At 43.1% G+C, this 16353-nt stretch overlaps 1 pseudogene across 1 annotated transcript in view; it reads right to left on the bottom strand.

Moving 5' to 3' along the window:
* Positions 1–236: 236 nt before the first annotated feature.
* LOC308286813 (myosin heavy chain, fast skeletal muscle-like) overlaps positions 237–16353 on the bottom strand; it is a 29355-nt pseudogene continuing 13238 nt past the window's right edge. The window contains exons 14-39 of the transcript in view: positions 15847–16155; positions 10277–10341; positions 9482–9569; positions 9257–9374; positions 8197–8320; positions 7782–7918; positions 7203–7452; positions 6537–6779; positions 6238–6414; positions 6000–6145; positions 5418–5508; positions 4940–5329; positions 4702–4828; positions 4417–4535; positions 4118–4313; positions 3851–4034; positions 3480–3645; positions 3180–3304; positions 2747–3055; positions 2416–2619; positions 2107–2232; positions 1851–2021; positions 814–918; positions 612–707; positions 354–479; positions 237–257 (exon numbers count right to left, since the gene is read on the bottom strand). The product of the transcript in view is annotated as a myosin heavy chain, fast skeletal muscle-like (transcript). The remainder of the gene's footprint in view (positions 258–353; positions 480–611; positions 708–813; positions 919–1850; positions 2022–2106; positions 2233–2415; positions 2620–2746; positions 3056–3179; positions 3305–3479; positions 3646–3850; positions 4035–4117; positions 4314–4416; positions 4536–4701; positions 4829–4939; positions 5330–5417; positions 5509–5999; positions 6146–6237; positions 6415–6536; positions 6780–7202; positions 7453–7781; positions 7919–8196; positions 8321–9256; positions 9375–9481; positions 9570–10276; positions 10342–15846; positions 16156–16353) is intronic.

The following is a 16353-nucleotide window of genomic DNA, read 5'->3' as shown; positions in this document are numbered from 1 at the left end:
AACCAGAATACTCTGACAAACCTGACATTAAAAAGTGATTGAAGAAGTAATGAATACAAGAACGATCATTCTTTTGTTGCCACCTTTATTGAATACAATGGGTCACATTTTATGACTTTTTGAATACAATGGGTCATATTTTATGACTTTTTGAATACAATGGGTCATATTTTATGACTTTTTGAATACAATGGGTCATATTTTATGACTCTTTAAGGTGACTTGAATTGGAGATCTTATTCAGCAGCTTCTTTTCCCTGTAAAGATAGGAATATACAATTAGAGAGTCTTCAGTTAAATGTTAAGTTAGGATAATCATCATTAATGAACCTTCATATTGAACAGGTATTTACCTTGGAGTCACGACTCTTAGCTCTCATCTTGTTGACCTGGGATTCAGCGATGTCAGCGCGCTCCTCAGCCTCCTCTTCATGCTGAACCTTTCTGCACTTGGACAGGTGAGTGTTGGCTGCCTCCTCCTAAAATGTGATATTTTGGGACCACATGAAGTTCTCATTATTCCTATTATTCCTTTAGTTATTCCATTAGTTAAACTATGGCTACACCACTATGCCCAGGGTGACCACAACTAAAGATGTATATTGTCTTACCGCTTCCTCCGCCTGCCTCTTGTAGCCCTTCACTTTCATCTGCAGCTTGTCCACCAGATCCTGAAGCTTGGCCATGTTCTTCTTGTCCTCTTCAGTCTGAAGTCAGAGTGAATGAATTCATAACATCAGTTGTTCATGCAATCTATTCGTTTTGTCAGAGGCATGATGGTCATTGAAGTGAACATGATATACTGTACAGTACCTGGTATGTCAGCTCCTTCACCCTCCTCTCGTATTTGCGGACACCTTTGATAGCATCTCCTCCGGATCTCTGTGCATTATCAACCTCTGCCTCCAGTTCACGCACCTTCACAATAGACCGTTTGTCAGCCTTCTGATTGGTCCCTGAGACTCCCTGACTGGCCAACCAGAAAAAAACATTCACTTTTTGCTATCGGGGGTGGAGTTTGTGCAGTGGAGAATGTTAAATGTGGCTTTCAAAACTGTCCGCAGTGCGCGACACGGCGATCGCCCAGTACGGCCGCGATCTCGGCCGTGATCTCGCTCATCATAATGAATAAGCTTCAACAAACTAGTTCACATGGACCATATCAATGGTCTAAGAGTCACGATTGGGTACATATATTTTAAATGGGCAGAATTACGAAAAGCCAGCCTATTATGTGAGGTTAGGATTATAGTTCTGTCCTCTTCCTACCCAGGATGCAATGCGCGGTCTATTCTCTTTCTGATCCAGAGGATTAAACTAATTAAAACATTTATTTTCGGGGGGAAAACTACTGTTTTGCTATGTAATTACTGTACCTTTTTCTTCCCTTTTTATTAATATCACGTAGATGTGTTTTTTGTGGTACTTTATATAGCTGTAATGAGGCTATGAAGGGAAAAAAAATCCCATCCACTACCACTATAAAAGAATCTGCAAAGAGGATTCTGTCCCACTGGGATTAAACAAATTAAAACATATATTTTCGGGTAAACCCCCTGTTTTGCAATGTAACTATTGTACCTTTGTCTTCCCTTTTTATTAATATCACCTAGATGTTTTTCCTTTGGTACTTTATATAGCTGTAATGAGGCTATGAAGGGGAAAAAAATCCCATTCACTGCCACTATAAAAACAATCTGCCCAGGGTCAAATGTCCTATCATAGTAACAGGGCAGAATGGGGCGGGATTTGCAAAAGGGTTTATTGAATAGCACATTATTATCAAACGATTTCTTCTTAATTCATTGACTATACAGGTTTGCTGTGTTGAAGTAAACCATACACCTTACCCTGCCCTCCAGTTTCTGGAGCTGCTTCTTGCCTCCCTTCATGGCCAGGTTCTCAGCCTCGTCCAGACAGTGCTGCAGGTCCTTGACAGAGACCTCCAGGTTCTTCTTCATCCTCTCCAGGTGAGAGCTGGTGTCCTGTTCCTTCTTCAGCTCCTCGGCCATCATAGCAGCCTGGAAAGTAGTTTTTGTGTAAGATCAAATATACTTTGTTGTCCCGCAACACTCCACACTCGCCGTGGAGATCATCTTAACTTACATCAGTGATGGCCTTCTTGGCCTTCTCCTCAGCATTCCTTGCTTCTGAAACGCTGTCGTCCACTTCGCCTTGGACCTGGATCAGGTCAGACTCAAGCTTCTTCTTGGTGTTCAAAAGGCTTGTGTTCTAAAACAAAGGTTGAGTTTAGGAAGTATGCATGATACTGTATGTATGTTAAACTGAAAATAAATAAGGCCATTCGACGCGACTAACGACATGATTATCTCAGGCATGTGAGAGTTAGAGGCAGACAGAACAATGTTCAGGACAAAGGAGTTAAATATGTTGAGAGTTTTTCCATGGACTTACCTGGGAGTGCAACAGGCCAGCGCGCTCAGTGGCATCCACCAGTTCCTGCTCGGCTGCTTTGCGGCCTCTCTCTGTCTGTTCCAGAGCCACTCTCAGCTCCTCGATCTCAGACACCATGAGGCCGTTCCTACGCTCCACCATGGCAGCCTGTTCCTTCACGTCCTCCTGTCCTCTGACAGCATCATCAAGGTGCAGTTGGGCATCCTAAAATAAATCACATTCGAGGTGGTCGCATTAAAGAGAAACATCAGAACATTACTGTAATTCAGAGCAGTTCCATTGTTTGAATATGAGTATATTGTCTACTGTTTAACTACTATGTATTTTGCACCTTGAGCTGTCCATGGACGTTCCTCAGCTGCTTCTGGGCCTCAGCAGCCTGGCAGTTGGCGTGGCTCAGTTGAACCTCCATCTCGTTCAGGTCTCCCTCCATCTTCTTCTTGATCCTCAGGGCATCGTTCCTGCTCCTGACCTCAGCGTCCAGAGTGCTCTGCATGGAGTCAATCACCCTCTGGCTGTTCCTCTTGATCTGCTCCATGTCCTCGTCCTTCTCCGCCAGCTTCCTGTCCACCTCGCCCTTGATCTGGTTGAGCTCCAGCTGGACACGAAGAATCTTGGACTCCTCGTACTCCAGAGTACCCTGGAATGTAATACAGAAGCAAATGGTTGTAGGACCTTTTAATGTAACATCCATCATATACTGCTACACTGTTTGAATATAAAATGTATTGAAAGCAATCTAAGATATAGACATCTAGTTTTACCTCAGCTTCCTCCAAGGCTGTCTGGATCTCTGACTTCTCTGTCTCCACCTGTTTCTTGGATTTCTCCAGCTCATGGATGCTCTTTCCAGTCTCACCAATCTGTTCAGTCAGGTCTGAGATCTCCTCTGCAGTTGATTGAAAATAATGAATGAGGATCTTTCCAATCAGCAACTATTTTGTATTTGCATTTGAATAATGTTGCAGCCTGATCCACAATTGATCTTGAACATTTAATGTATTATTCTATTTATTTATGTATTATTTTTTGCTGTTATTAAATGTGCTGTAGAGAAGACTTACGTTGCAGGTTCTTGTTCTCACGCTTCATGGTCTCCAGTTGGTCCAGAGACTCCTCGTAAGAGTTCTTCATCTTGAACAACTCAGTGCTGAGAGAACGAGCCTCTTTCTGAGCTCCCTCCAGTTCGGCCTGACCCTCTTCAAACTTCTGCTTCCAATCTGCCAGGACCTGCGCAGCATTTGTAATGAAATGTGTCATTTATAGGCATGTCACGATTTATGAAAGAGAATCGGATTGCGAGTCGAGTGATTCGTGGCATACCTAGTTTGCCCCACTTTAAGGCTATGCACAGCATTTGTAATAGAATGCGTAATTTACCCCACTTTAACAAGGACAAAATTATTTTGTTTTAAAATAATGTATGTCGACGCACCTTATCGAAGTTCCTCTGTTTCTTGTCGAGGTTGGCGGCCAAACCGTTGGCCCTCTCCACATCAATCATGAGGTCTTCCACTTCACCCTGGAGTCTCTGCTTGGTCTTCTCCAGAGAGGCACACTTGGAATTCACAGCCTCGATTTGCTCCTCGGCCTCCTGAAGACGCTGGGCCAACTTCTTCCTGTAGAATGGAATCAAGTTATCATGAGCAATATTTTTTATAGTGAGCGGTACCTGATGATTGTAAAAACACTGCTGACTTACTTAGCTTCCTCCAGCTCCTCCTGCGTTGGACAGCATCAGTCTCATACTTGGCCCTCCACTGAGACACCTCACCGTTGGCCTTGGACATTCCTCTCTGGAGTTCTGCCTTAGCTTCCTGTTCCTCCTCAAACTGCTCCCTCAGGAGGTCACAGTCATGGCGAGCTGATTGCACAGCGTGGGCAAGGGCATTCTTTGCCTGTCAAAAGAAAAATGCCAAAATAATGTCAGCTGCATACAATTACAGAAAGATGTTATGAGGCCTATTCGTAAGAAAAAGTGAAAAAACGCCTGTTCCTTACCTTAACCTCCTCTTCAACGTGTCTCTTCAACTCCTCAATCTGTTGGACGAAGGCCTGCTTGCCTCTGGTGAGCTGAGAGACCAGAGCTTCTTTCTCCTCAAGTTGACGACCAAACTCACCTAGTGAGACATTTTGAATATTAGTTCCAAACATTTACATAATCTTTGTTGAATACACATTTCTTAAATTCCTGGGATAACTGCCGATTAAATCTCTAATTATGGAATTTGCTCAAGTACCATTGAAAACTGATGTTGACTAGTAGACTTTACAGTGAACATTTACCATTTTCAGTCAACAGTCTCGCTTTCTGAGCACCGACGTCATTTAACTGGCGAACGTTCTCGTCACTCTTCGTCTTTATTTCACTGAGTTGGTCCTCAAGAGTGCGGCACATCTTCTCAAGATTTCCCTGTTGAATAACATTGGACATATTCAATCACTGAAGTAACCTGCAATGTAAACCCTCGTCCCCCCCCCCCCCCCATTTTGACAAGAATTACACACAAGCATTCTCTTCTACCTTTGCCTTAGCGACAGCCTCCATGTTGCTGGACAGGTCATCGATCTCCATCTTGTACTCGCTTTTCTCCTTCTCAAGTTTCTGCTTGACTCTCTGGAGGTTGTCGATCTGCTCGCCCAATTCAGCCACGCTGTCGGCCTGCTTCTTACGGAGAGCGGAGGCGGTGGCCTCGTGCTGCAGGGTGGACTCCTCAAGGTCACGACGCAGCTTCTGGAACTCAGCCTCACGCTTCTTGTTCATCTCGATCTGAGAGGCGGTGGCTCCGCCGGCCTCCTCCAGCCTCTCGCTGATCTCCTCCAGTTCCCTGGAGAGGTCAGCTCTCTGCTTCTCCACCTTGGCACGAGCGGCGCGCTCAGCCTCGATCTCCTCCTCCAGCTCTTCAATACGAGCCTTTCAAATGAATGATGTTAGATTTACACCTGAAAATGAGAATTCACGCTTACTTATTGTTATTAATTAATTACAGGGGGGGAAATACCTGGAGTTCTTTGATCTTCTTCTGCAGCTGGGCACCCAGAGACTGCTCATCCTCAATCTTACTCAGAAGCTGGGCAATTTCAAAGTCCTTCCTGTGGAATACAGTACGTCATATTTTAGTGCTAGTTTTTCTCCATGGCAGTTGATATTATTGCAACCATAGTTTGCAGTTTACTATGAAAACCAGCACATCCTGTCCGTCAGTCAGACTGTCCGTCCATCAGTAACACCTCAAAGATGTTCTGACATCACATTAACTGTCAAGACGACTATCATCACCTGGATCTTCATATATGAATCACCACACTGACCTCATCAGAACCCTGGATATCCATACATGGAGATGACTGGATCAGCAATACCTCTAAATCTGACCTCAGGGACTCCATATATGGATATAGCTGACCTGTTCTGACATCACAGTGATGACTCGACCAGCTCAGCAGAAGAGTATACATGCCAAAGCGCACATGTGCACACACCCATGTGCACGTGCCCATGTGCACGTGTGACCTCGCCTTCTCTCCCTTAGGGTGTCTTACTGGTTATCATTAATAATTATTCATATTGTGGTCCACATTACTTCTTTATATTCTCGTCAGACTGCTGCTTGTCATTCTCCAGGTCCATTATGGATTCCTGTGCCAGTTTCAGATCACCCTCCAGCTTTCTCTTGGCTCTCTCCAGGTCCATGCGGAGCTTCTTCTCTTGCTCCAGAGAACCCTCCAGCTGCACAATGATAGACGATTTGCACATCATCATTCAGTGAAACAATAAAGATAATGTATTCAAAACACGTGCTTGACTTTGGTAAAACTCACATCGTCAACTTGCTGCTCCAGCTTGGTCTTGGCCTTGGTCAGAGTGTTGACTTTGTCTTCCTCTGCCTGCAGGTCATCCAGGGTCTGCTGGTGGGCCTCTTGGAGGGCCTTCTTCTCCTTGGTCAGCTTAGCAAGACCTTCATCCTGAGAGGCCATCTCCTCGGTCAGGTTCTTCACCTAATTAACATGAAGGAATGGATCATTATAGTTCTATAACTTGATAAGACGGCTAGAGTGTATAATCATGAATGGATCATTGTTGCTCCATAATTTTACAGCTAGAGTGTATAATGTTGAACCTTGTTTTCAGTGGCGTGTTTCTCCTTCTCCACTTTGGCCAAGGTCAGCTCCAGGTCATCGATGTCCTTCTTGAGCTCAGAGCATTCATCCTCCAGCTTCCTCTTCTTGGCGGTCAGCTCAGCGTTCATTTCCTCCTCGTCCTCCAGTCTCTCTGTGGTCTCTTTGAGCTTGGCCTCCAACTGGATCTTACTTTTAATAAGACCCTCACATCTCTCCTCAGCATCGTTCAGAGCCTCGTCACCCTGGTTGTCAATGGAAAGGATAATGGAGGGAACATGTCAGTGTTTGTTCTGGTTAGAGATATATGAGATTTGTTTTGCAGCTGCTTCCTTGGGGAGGTACAATAACACAAGCGACATTAACAGACTGAACAAGTTGGTGAAAAAGGCAGGCTCTATCTTTGTTAGAGCTGGGACAGTACGGAGACGGTGGCGGAGGTGAGGACAACCTTCTCCAGAAGGATATATAGTAGTGGAGGCTATCAACCTCCTCCAAAAGAATATACTAGTGGGTGGGTGAGTAGCACGGTCGAACCGCCGTTTGACCATCCAGGCATTCTCTGCCATGGTCTAATGCACATCTACATTAGTTAAAAGATTTTAAGGTAGTTTGATTATACAATATGACTTTTTAACAACATTTCCTTTTCAAGTGTAGCTACTTACTGATGCCGCTGCAGATGCAAGGTTATTTTTCTCTTGCGTTACAGCGACCAGCTTCTCCTCCAGGGACTTCTTGGAGGCCTGGGCAGCGGCCAGGTCAGTCTGCATCTTCTCATAGTTCTCTTTCATGTTCTGCAGTTCCGTCTCAGCGCTCTGCAGGAGAGGCTTGATCTTGTAGTAGACCTTCATCCATGGCCAATGTTTCACATTGACGAATGAGCGCAGGTTGAACTGGATGGTGTAAATGGACTCTCTGTGGAAGACAGTTAGTGTGAAGTGAGCGGAAGTTAATTTCATTAAGCGCCCCGCAAAGCTAGGCCAATGTGACCCTGGGCGTACAACAAACTTTGAGCGCTTTGTGCCAACACTTAGGCCACGCTTCTTCTCCCAGACAACGGCAGATGTTGGTGCGCCCGTGCTGTTGGTATTCTTCTCCATTTAAGGGGAGTTTTTTCCCCTTGCCACCGTCACCAAAAGCTTGCTTGGCAATGTTTGCTATTTTATTGACACTTTACATTTGTTTTATTGAGCAATGGCATTGTTTACTTACACATTGTTCTCAATATTGAATTGATGTCTTACCTCCTGACCATCATCTTGACATACTCCTTCCTCATGACGTAACCTCGTGCGAGAGCCTGAGTCATGGTGACCAGAGCAGCCAGCTTCTCATCTCGCATCTCCTCCAGGACACCCAGCAGACCAGCTTTGAAGAACACCTGAATGCAATGTCACAAACACTGGAACTAAACCTGAGGAACACCTGAATGCAGTGTCACAAACACTGTAACTATACATCCTGAAGAACACCTGAATGCAATTTCACAAACACTGGAACTAAACCTGAGGAACACCTGAATGCAATGTCACAAACACTGTAACTAAACATCCTGAAGAACACCTGAATGCAATGTCACAAACACTGTAACTAAACAACCGTAAAATCTACTTTTAGTCCTCTCTGGATAATGTTAAACCAGATTGGGAGTATGTTTACCTTGGTATGTCCAAACTTGTACTCATCTTGAGGTACGTCAATGGAGCCAAGCAGCTTCTCAGAGGCTTTCTTGTTATCCATGAACGCGCCTTCAGGGCATGCGCTGGCATTCAGTACTTTGTACCTGATTTGTAAAAGTTCATGGTCATTTTCCGCTGACGTTCAGTTAGTAAGGGAAAGTTAGCCTATTGCTACATCAATCTGGGAACTAAATCTAAATCACTAGCTTTCTTCACAAATGTGTTCATAAAGGTGTCTACTATCACCTCTGAACTTTGTCAAACCCAACTCCCTTGACATACTTTGTGGGAGCCAATCAAAGTTGGGGGTATCAGGATACCCAGGGCCTGGGATTAAAGGGGGAAAAAGAATGTCCAATATGAACGCATGAAGTGTGTAATTAGGTTATTGTTGGGCTGCTGAATCCATTCCAACCATTAGTTATCAGTAAAAATGACTCCTTGGCCACAAAAAAGGCCTAATGTGTGCTGTTAGTCCCTACGTTTTAAACCCTGTGTTTGAGTGTTCCTTGTCAGATTGTATCATGTTATTCTGTGTGTCATGTGTGATTACCCACCTGATCTTGAATAGTTTTTATGAATTCAAACCCTACTCCAACCTTTTTTTTTATTGCCAATATTATATGTCTCATGGACACACAAAAGTAGTTGTGGCCTATTTTACGGCCAAGGAGTCAATTTAATTGAAAACGAATGGTTGGAATGGATTCAGCAGCCCAAAAATACCCAAATTACACACCTCATACGCTCATAGTGGCCATTTTTTTCCCCCCTTTAATCCCAGGCCCTCGGGATACCCAATAACTTTGATTGGTTCCCACAAAGTATGTCAAGGGAGTTGGGTTTGACAAAGTTCAGAGGTGATAGTAGACACCTTTATGAACACATTTGTGAAGAAAGCTAGTGATTTAGATTTAGTTCCCAGATTGATGTAACAATAGGCTAACTTTCCCTTACTAAGTACTCTGTCCCCTTTTTGTAAAAGTGGGTAATTTGGCATGAATATGAATGCAACTAAAAAATTAAGGAATAATAAATACCTCTGCTTGAAGTCAGCGTATGGGATTCTGCTGGGGAAGCCTTTTCTGCAGATCCTGATGCCCTCCAGGACACCGTTACACCTCAACTGGTGGATGACCAGGAAGTTCTCCATCAGCCCTGTAAAGATGTTGCTTCATTACTATCAGGACAAAATAGTTACTGTACACACTGGCCAAAGTTGTGTTAAATAACTATCACTGTTTAAATGTTTATTTTCTGTTTACCTGGACACTTGGACTCGTTGGGAATCAGGCAACGCACAAAGTGAGGATGAGTGCGATGCAAGTTGGTCATCAGCAACGCCAAGTTGGCCTGTCGAGACATTAAAGAGACAATTAAACTTATTATAAGTAAAAATTCATACAATATTGCACTTTCCCCCTAAACTACAATTATTTGAACTCTTTAGATCAGGGGTAGGCAACCTTAGGCACGGGTGCCAAAGGGTGATCACTGGCACACTGGAAGAAGTGTCAGAGAGAGGATTTCTATTTTAAAAACAAATATATGTTGTTTTAAACGTGGTCAATTAAATGAAGTTAGCTAATTTACAGCCAATTACATCTTGCACAAAATTCCACCTTCTTTAAAACTCTGAACTCTGACTGGGGATGGATTATGGTTATAACAATGTCCTGCCAATCAAAATATGTCAACATTGTTGATGGGGTTTCATTAAAATGTATGTTACCATGGCACACTGACTATCTAGAAAATAAAAACATGGCACTTCATTTCAAAAAGGTTGCTTAGCCCTGCTTTAGATACTAGTTACTCTCCAAATGGTTAATATAGGCCTACATTAACCACTTTAAGCCCCATTTTAATGCAGAGCTACAAGCTCATAACAGAAATTGTTTAATTCCAACATGAATAGACCTGCCTATTTCATACATGGATATAATGTTGATAATAATAATACTTAATTCTTACAAGAATATACCGGTAATGTTGAAAAAGAAATGAATAAATATTCCTACAGGAATATAATGTTGATAATAATGAATATATATTCTTACCCTGAAAGCACTTGACACAGTCTGCATAGAGCCTCCCTTCTTCTTGCCTCCTTTCTTTGTAGTATCTGTTTATATGTTACAATCATGAGTTATCATTAGTTAAACACAATACAAATGTCTCCCTTCTTGTCAGAGTGTTTATACTATATTAATATAATAATAACTTCAGGCCCAGGTGGAAGATATGTTAAAATTGCCTAGAGGTTGGGTGGGCATTACAAACGTAACATGCAGACGTGCCATGTGCACCATTACTCAGAATAGCCACACCAGAGACCTGCGAACACCATTGCTCTGCCACCGCCCCCCTCTCTGTGTTCCTATTGGCCAGGGTTTAAACAGCCTTAACTCTAGTTCCCAGCACGTTAAAGGCCCCAACCTTGGTAGATGCTCTTATACAGCCAAGAGGGAAAGGTTGGAATTGTGCTCTGTGTGTCCCAGTCCCAGAACACACTATATTCTATGAATAAACATACCTTCAGGCTCAGGTGGGGGATACAGTACACCCAGCATTTTAACTGAACACATTTTATTCTATGAATAAACTTACCTTCAGGCTCAGGTGGGGGATATAGTGGGGGAGCCAATCATACAGATTCTGTTGGCCGTAATTTTGGAATGTTAATTTTTGGAGACATGTATATCTTCATTCTTGGGGTTCTCAGAATGCCAAAAAAACATGTCTCCAATTTTTCTTTTTGGGTTTAGCATGTGTAATTAGCATAATTAGCCAATTCATTGCCAAAAACAGGAAATGGCAATAACTACTTCTAGGTAACTTATAAAGGTGATCTAAGAGTCTAAGTCCATGTTTGTGAGGTCCAGAAATTCATCTGTAACCATTGTGAAGTCATAAAACCTTTCCTAATTAGCATAATTAGCATACATTATGCAAAAATGAGGTGAAAATAAGCAAATTGATGCATTTTTTTTGTTTTAGTCAACTTCTCACAGAATCTAAGATGTAAGCCTATGTTTAAAAGTCAAGGAATTATTATAGTCCTATAAATAAATCATGCAACCTTTTGTCTGTGTAATAATTATGTAATAATCACACAGAAACAAGAAATAGCTATATTTCTTTATAAATCCTTCATATAAAATAAAGAACAATATGAGAAATGGTCACAGAATTATCAGATTGTTTATACTAATATTTACAGAAAGTTGTGTAAACACATTTAAATAGAAGGGTCTCCATCTTCGTCGTCGTCGTCGTCAATCCACAACAGATGTGCCCTGCTTACATTACAACACACCTCTTCATCTGCCCCACCACATCTCAGAGCATTTGAAAATTTGAGATCGACAAGAACAATGTGACATGCACTGGGATTTCTTGCAGCCACATTTGATCAGTTGGGTTTTGGTGGCTGGAGCTGGAGGATCCTGTGTTGTGACTGGCACCAGTTAGCCTCGGAAACCCAGGCTTATTTTGGCGATCGGAAGGAAAATAAGCCTGGGCAAACCCCCCTATAACTGTGCTGGCTCATGACATTTTAATTGTATAAAATAAATGTAGCCGTTCAGATATCTTATTTTACATCAGTATTGTTCATGTGAACTGGTTTGTTGAATGTTTAGGCATATCCATTATAATTATAAAATCGCTATGATTTATCACTTGTTTTCCACCGCGGATCACTTCCTCATTTACTCAAAGCGGACAGCAGCAGGAGTCATGTCACCCTCCACGTCATTTCGAGACGCCGGAGGACCCGGTGAGATCCGCCAGCCAACAAATAATGTCCGCGTTAGGTTAGACTAGGCACCAGTTGATCTCCCTCAGCCTCCTATCCTGTCCTACCCTGTCCAGCCCACTGGGAACATATCTTGATCCATGATGGCTTTCCCATTCATTGCCTGTACCAATGCCATTCCATCTATGACAGTTAGCTGTCACTCTTAGCTGTCAGTGGCAGCACTCTGTGGTTGCTGATCAACACCAACGTCATCAGTCCTCTTCTCATTCTGCAGCTCCTCGAGAATGGTGTGAATTGAAGGATGACCGGTCTCTGTTTGCTCGAATGCTGATTGTTGCTCGATCACGGTCAGAGATCAACCTCAAAGAAGCCATTGGCCAGCACGAGTTCACTGCAAAACCACATGCTCTCTTCAGAGTGACTGGTGAGCTTCGGCCCTACACAGACAAGAGCAAGCTCATGACCATTCTCGAGGAGCTGCAGAATGAGAAGTGGACTGGTGACCGCAACCACAGAGTGCTGCCACTGACAGTTGTCCCCTGCCAGCTAAGAGTGTAACTGTCATAGATTGAATGGCATTGGTACAGGCAATGAGAAAGCCATCATGGTTCAAGATTATGTTCCCAGTGGGCTGACCACTTCATAGCCACACTGGATAGGAAGACCAGAGAACATAGTGAGACCCATGTAGTATTTGACCGCTATGATATTGCATCTTCACTGAAGGAGGCCACACATAAGCGACGCCAGGGTGGCAAGCCCCCTACCACTTATCATGTGGAAGACAACACACCGATAGGGAAGGTGTCAGAAAAACAGTTCTTGTCAGGTATCCACACCAAAGATGAGCTGACTGTCTATCTTGCTAAGAAAGCCCTCCAACACTTCCAGGGGAAACCCAACGTTTTCATAATCACATCAAGGCAAGATATCCACTCAAACTATCGATGTAAAACATCTCCACAGCTCACAGAAAGAGGCTGACACAAGGATAATCCTGCACAGCCTGCTGTCCAAAGAGGGGCAACACAGCTCTACATTGAGTCCCCGGACACTGATGTCTTTGTTCTTGCGATCCGACAGTACCATCAGCTGTGCAAGGACACCTATTTCATCACCGGTGAGGGAAACAAAAATATATCATCTCACTGGAGCCAGTAGTGCAGGCACTGGGTAAAACGAGGACTTCAGCCTTGCACGGTTCCATGCCTTCTCTGGAGCTGACCAGACAGGCCATTTCGCTGGCAAGGGAAAGTTAACCTCTTGGCAGGCCCTAAACAATTCAGGCTTTTGCAAATCCCGCCCCATTCTGCCCTGTTACTATGCTGGGACATTAACCCTGGGCAGATTGTTTTTATAGTGGCAGTGAATGGGATTTTTTTTTTTCATAGCCTCATTATTGCAATAGTATCAAAGGAAAAACATCTAGGTGATATTAATAAAAAGGGAAGACAAAGGTACAGTAGTTACGTTGCAAAACAGGGGGTTTCCCCGAAAATATATGTTTTAATTTGTTTAATCCCAGTGGGACAGAATCACTATTGCAGATTCTTTTATAGTGGAAGTGGATGGGATTTTTTTTTCGTCATAGCCTCATTACAGCTATATAAAGTACCAAAAAAAACACATCTACGTGATATTAATAAAAAGGGAAGAAAAAGGTACAGTAATTACATAGCAAAACAGTAATTTTCCCCCGAAAATATATGTTTTAACACATCGGATGCCCGGATGTAAGACGCGTGTGTGTTTGCTGGTGCCCATGGCAACGCGTCATTTACGTACCTTCGCGTCGTAGTATCCGTAATACGTTGAGTAAATGTAATCCACGGATATCCTGTTTATTTTTACGATAAAGTTTTCTTTCAGTCAGGACATCTTTTTATCAAACCTGGGCCACAGCGTTTGTGTCACGGTAGGTAGAAAGGACCGCGCATTGAACATGGTGAAAAAGTTAGACTAGGAGAAGAATCCGGCAATCCGCCATGTTACGTGTATCTCCACCGAGACTCCGTTACTTGTATCCTTTCTCTCTGAAAGCCTGGTGGGCGAGGTTACTTGTATCCAGATTACAAACGAGTCAGATACATAGGAACATAAGCTTGTGATTGGCTGCAGGGAGACTGCACCAGAGCGAATGTGGACTGCACATGCTGGTCACGTGTACCGCGCTGCATTTTGGGAAATGTAGTGTTTTTCCCATATGGTTGGTGTTGATCACCGTGGTAGACCCTTCATTGCGGTAGCAATGTACAGTAACTACAGTACAGTAAAACGCGTCAAACGCGTCGTGGGCACTGCGGCTGGGCCTCCAGAGACATCAAAGAGATTGGCGTGTAGCCACGTCGTGGGCACCCGATGTGTTAATTAGTTTAATCCTCTGGATCAGAGAGAGAATAGAAATAGAAAAAGAAAGCGCATTGCATCTTGGGTAGGAAGAGGAGAACTATAATCTGTTCTCCTCACATAATAGGCTGGCTTTTCGTAATTCTGCCCATTTAAAATATATGTACCCAATCGTAACTAGTTGAACATTGATAAGGTCCATGTGAACTAGTTTGTTGAAGCTTATTCATTATGATGAGCGAGATCGCCCCCTACTGCCGCGGCCGTACTGGACGAAGGTCGTGCTCCGCACTGCGGACAGTTGCTGAAAGCCTGAAACAACATTCTCCACTGCACAAACTCCACCCCCGATAGCAAAAAGTGAATGGTTTTTTCTGGTTGGCCAGTCAGGGAGTCTCAGGGACCAATCAGAAGGCTGACAAACGGTGAATTGTCCTGTGGAGGTGGTATCTGCATATTTGCTACTCTAGGTACTACAAAAAAGCTCAGTTCTGACGCAGAAAAAAAAAAGATTGAACCATTTGTTTGCCAGCTGAGCGAGCCCAGTACAAAACTACAAATCTTGTTCACAAAGAAACAATTAAAAGCTGAGAAGCTGCCACCTACACAAGGAGCATTACATAAAGCCATTACCTGTGCCCATTACCAGGCAATGGTATGGTATCAAGACTTGTACCTAACCCACAAATGCCACCAGCAAATGAATATGGATGGAAGGCTGAGGGAGATCAACTGGTACAAGTCACAACACGGGATCCCCAGCTCCAGCTACCATTACCCAACTGATCAAATGTGGCTGCAAGAAATCCCAGTGCATGTCGGATTGTTCTTGTCGATCTCAAAATTCGAACTGCTCTGAGATGTGCATGTGTGGGGCAGATGAATAGGTGTGTTGTAATGTAAGCAAGGCACATCTGTTGGGGATTGAAGATGACGACGACAAAGATGGAGACTCTTCTATTTAAATGTGTTTTCCAAACTTTTTGTAAATATTAGTAAAAATAATCTGATAATTCTCTGACCATTTCTCATATTGTTCTTTATTATATATGAGGGATATATAAAGAAATATAGCTTGATTCGGTGTGATTATTACATAATTATTGCATGAATTATTTATAGGATGATAATAATTTCTGGACTTGTAAACATACATCTTAGAGTCTGTGAGAAGCTTTGAAAGTTGACTAAAACAAAAAAATGCAGCAATTTGCTTATTTTCACCTGATTTCTGCATCATTTATGCTAATTATGCTAATTAGGAAAGGTTTTATGACTTCACAATGGTAACAGATGAATTTCTGGACCTCACAAACATGGACTTGGTCTCTTAGATCACCTTTATAAGTTACCTAGAAGCAAAGTTATTGCCATTTCCTGTTTTTGGTGATTAATTGGATAATTATGCTAATTACACATGCTAAACCCAAAAAGAAAAATTGGAGACATGTTTTTTTGGCATTCTGAGAACCCCAAGAATGAAGATATACATGTCTCCAAAAATTAACATTCCAAAATTACGGAAATTGATAGGCTCCTCTACCAATACAATGTTGCCAGCAGTTTAACTGAAGACTTGGTGTACAGCTGCACGACAGATTCATTTAGTGGATCCTTGTTCTTCTCCAGCCAGCCTGTGATGCTGTAGTCCACGGTTCCAGCGTAGTGGACCAGGGAGAAGTGGGCTTCACCTTTGCCTTTCCCTGGTTTAGGTTTCTCAAAGGCCTTGTTCTTCCCAAGATGCTGGTCAATCAACTTCTCGGCGAAGGATTTGTCCGTAGCCTTCGGGAACATGCACTGCTCCTCAAGGATGGAGAAGATGCCCAAGGGCTTTTGTAGAGGAGACAAAAGAGACAAAAAAAAAGGAAAAAAAAAGTAATGCCAGTGACAAAAACATAACAATATTAAAGCTATACTGTGTAAGTTGCTAAACTAGTGGTCAGTAGCGGTATTGCTTTTTTCGTCCGTTTTTCGCCCGGTGTCGCCGCGGACCACCGGAGCGGGGCCGCAAACCACGTAGAACGCAAT

Source organism: Nannobrachium achirus (genome assembly GCF_963921795.1).
Source record: "Nannobrachium achirus genome assembly, chromosome: 6".
NCBI lineage: Eukaryota > Metazoa > Chordata > Actinopteri > Myctophiformes > Myctophidae > Nannobrachium > Nannobrachium achirus.
Note: the sequence above shows the minus strand (reverse complement) of the source record. Positions and strands in the feature narration are given on the sequence as shown.